This window comes from Lipotes vexillifer, unplaced genomic scaffold (genome assembly GCF_000442215.2).
Source record: "Lipotes vexillifer unplaced genomic scaffold, Lipotes_vexillifer_v1.1 scaffold299, whole genome shotgun sequence".
Lineage (NCBI taxonomy): Eukaryota > Metazoa > Chordata > Mammalia > Artiodactyla > Lipotidae > Lipotes > Lipotes vexillifer.
Window position 1 is genome coordinate 2456398 of NW_006784347.1, and position 3971 is coordinate 2460368.

Below are 3971 nucleotides of genomic sequence, written 5' to 3' on the forward strand. Positions count from 1 at the left end.
AGGAACGCACTTCCGGGAGGCATTGAGTATAAGCACAGGAGGACTCTGTGTGACATCCAGTGGGCCCCCAATTGGCTAACGTTCACCAAAAAACCCCCGAAGTTCTCACTGAAGAATGCGCTCCTTTCATCTGGGAAGACTAAGAGTGTAACATAAAATCACCTGATAGCTCTTAAGTTCAAGTGAGTTCTTTTCTGATGGCTCTACTAGAAAATAAGGATGAAAACCAGAGAATCTAGGAGAAAACATAGGTAAACATGTCTAGGAATATCTTTTACAAATATCTGCTGTCTCAGATCTTAGATAAACATTGAACCACAGGCAATTCATGGATTAGACTTTCATATGTTCAATGGGGGAGGGGGGTGATATTTATTGAGTTTCTACTATAAATGGAATCCTCTTTCCTTTTTCCCCAGAGGGCACCCCCAAGGCCCAGCTAGCCCAAGGACAGAGAGGACAGGAGCGGAAGCCACTTCTGTTTCTTTAAGTTGCATGAAGTATTTGCTAGGGTGTATTCTGTATCCAAAAAAGGCATCCAGCAAATTCACCTCTCTGGCCACCAGGAAGCTGTCCTCCACCATCAAGTAGGGACAATTGCTCTGTTTTCTGCTGATGCTTTTTCAAAACACAGTTCTTTTACAAAACCTCTGAATATCCTGTGAGTGAATACTAGCCAATGTATTTTAATAAATGATAATACATTTTTTCTTATAGATCCCTTTAAAAATTATTTAAAGACTTCCCCTTTAAAATAATTCACAGTCTAATGACAGAGATAGGCACCTAAACAAACAACTACAAGAAATGTGATGAGTGTCATACTGTATGTGGATAAGAGTGGCTGGAATCTTTCCTTTCCCAGCAACGTATTTCCTCTTTTGATATTTGTACATCATTGCATTATATACCGTGGATTGTTCCACTGAGATCGGATTGATCAAATGAGGATGTCTTGGTTTTTGTGCAAATACTTTTTCAAAGTTCATTGTGTGTTTATATGTTCCTTGATGACTGTGAAGTAAGGATGTAGTAATTTTCCTATCAAAATGAAATGTATACGTTCAACTGTCTCCAACTATGAGAGTTTAAAGACAAAAAAACTGAGGTACTGTCCTATTCATTGCTAGTGTGATATCTGTATAAAAATTGACGAATTTCTCAAGAGGTATTTATTGGGAGAGTTTTATGTTACACAACCAATTTATAAATATTTCATTAGAAAAAAAAATTTCCCAAGGCATTTTTTTTTTCTGCCTGGTGCAATTAAAAAAAAATTTGGTGGGGGGAACTTCCCTGGTGGGCCAGTGGTTAAGAGTCCGCCTTCCAATGCAGGGGATGCAGGTTTGATCCCTGGTCGGGGAACTAAGATCCCACATACCTTGGGGAAACTAAGCCTGCGCACTTTAAAGCCCTCAAGCCACAACTAGAGAGAAGCCGGCGCTGCAACGAAAGGTCCCACATGCCGCAACTAAGACCCGACATAGCCAAATAAATAAACGTTAAAAAAAAAATTTTTCCGGGCCTCCCTGGTGGCGCAGTGGTTGGGAGTCCGCCTGCCGATGCAGGGGATACGGGTTCGTGCCCCGGTCCGGGAGGATCCCGCATGCCGCGGAGCGGCTGGGCCCGTGAGCCATGGCCGCTGAGCTTGCGCGTCCGGCAACGGGAGAGGCCACGACAGTGAGAGGCCCACATATCGCAAAAAAAAAAAAAAAAATTTTTCCCCATGGTAAAATACACATAACATAAAATTTACCATCTTAAGCATTTTAAGTGTATAGTTCAGTGGTATTAAATACATTCATAATGTTGTGCAATCAGTCATCACCACCATCCACTTCTATAACTCTTTTTAGCCTGAAAAACTGAAACTCTATATTCATTAAACAATACCCCCCAGTCCTTCCCATCCATCTCCTGGCAACCACCCTTCTACTTTCTGTCTCTAGGGTTTGACTACTATAAGTACCTCGTATAAGTAGGATTCTATCATATTTGTCCTTTTGTGACTGGCTTATTTCACTTGGCATAATGTCCTCAAGGATCATCCGTAAGGTAGCAGGTGTCAGCACTTCCTTCCTTTTTAAGGTTGAAAAATATTCCACTGTATGGCTATACTACATTCTGTTATCCATTCATCTGTCGTTGCTTCCATGTTTTAGTTATTGTGAAAAATGCTGCTGTGAATAAAGGTGTACAAATATCTCTTTGAATTCTGCTTTCAATTCTTTTGGGTCTCTACCCAGAAGTGAAATTGCTCGGTTGTATGGTAATTCTAATTTCAATTTTTTGAGAAACCACAATACTGTTTTCCACCGCGGCTGTACCATTTTGCGTTCCCACCAACAGTGCACAACAGTTCCAGTTTCTCCACATCCTCACCAACTTTTGTTTTTTTCTGGTTTTTGAATAGTAGTTATCCTAATGGGTGTGAAGTGGTATCTCATTGTGATTTTTTTTTTTTTTTTTTTTCCAGTACGCGGGCCTCTCACTGTTGTGGCCTCTCCCGTTGCGGAGCACAGGCTCCGGACGCGCAGGCTCAGCAGCCATGGCTCACGGGCCCAGCCGCTCCGCAGCATGCGGGATCTTCCCGGACCGGGGCACGAACCCGCGTCCCCTGCATCGGCAGGCGGACTCTCAAACACTGCGCCACCAGGGAAGCCCTCTCATTGTGATTTTGATTCAAATGTCTCCAATGATTAGTGATGTTGAGTATCATTTCATGTGCTTCTCGGTCATTTGTATATCCTTTTCGGAAATATCTATTCACATCCTTTGCCCATTTTAGTACTGGGTTGTCTGGTTTTTTGTTGTTGAGTTTTGGAGTTCTCTATATATTCTGGATATTAATCTCTTATCAAATACTTTAAGATATTTCTCAAGGCATTTTCCTCTGTCTGGAAAACTTTTAAATAGAAATCATATTGTGACCATGTCTTCAACTGAGTCCCACCATCTCTGCCTCTGCCCATCACAGATGTGTCACACGCATGGAATGTTCTTTCTCTACCTGGCATTGGTTCTGCCACACCGACAACCCTGGGCCATAAGAGGGCCCAGGGCTTGAACCTGAAATGTGTCAAGTGGTGTTAGCCTCCGGGGGCTGGATTTTACTCCAATCACACCCTGGACTTTTGCCTGAATGGCCTGGATTCCTCTGTTCCAACTACATGGATCAGTTGCTTCCATCTTGAAAGAAGAGATCGGATTGGGTTTGCCAAAGAGCCAGCTGTGTGCAGAGCACTGTGGGGAGGGCCACCATCTTTGAGGGCTGGGTCGGCTTATAACTGGCTTGTAGTCTGTGTTGGTTATTTGTGGGGTCCTGCTCCTTTGAGGTATCTGCTTATCTTGGCTTCTTCCACGCAGCCATGGAACGTGCAGAGCTTTGCACAAACCAGGCACTCGTTTGTTGAATAAACTCTGATAAGCAAAGGTGATATGTTTGGAGTCATGCTGCCTTGATTTTCACTTTTTGGTTTAAATATCACACCCCCATATGCCAACACCTCCCATGAAACAAAGAGGAGCACCTGTGTTGGTTTTGGCACAGGATCTGTTCAAGGGCAGGGCTGGGCCATCCTTGTTCTCTATGCACTATGCATGTGTATGTGTGCATATGGGTGATCACAGGCACGCGTGTGTGTTCACGCACTTGTCTACTTATGTTTGCTCATGGACCAAGGGCTGGATAGTCACATAACCTCAAGACACCAATTGGAACTCTGACAAATGCAGAGATGAATTTGTCAGTAAACCAACGGGTATCAACCTGTTCAAGTATAAAGACTCTTCTTTAACATAAAAAAATTGCAAAGACTCCCACATGAACAAGAAAGACATTGTTTGTCTTTTTATGCATTTTCAGGTTGATAAAAATATGTCCCCATGCATTTGAAGACCTTTTGCAACGATTCCCAAGCTCTCCAGATCTGGGGATCCACTTCCTGAATAGACCTTTAACACTGGAAAGA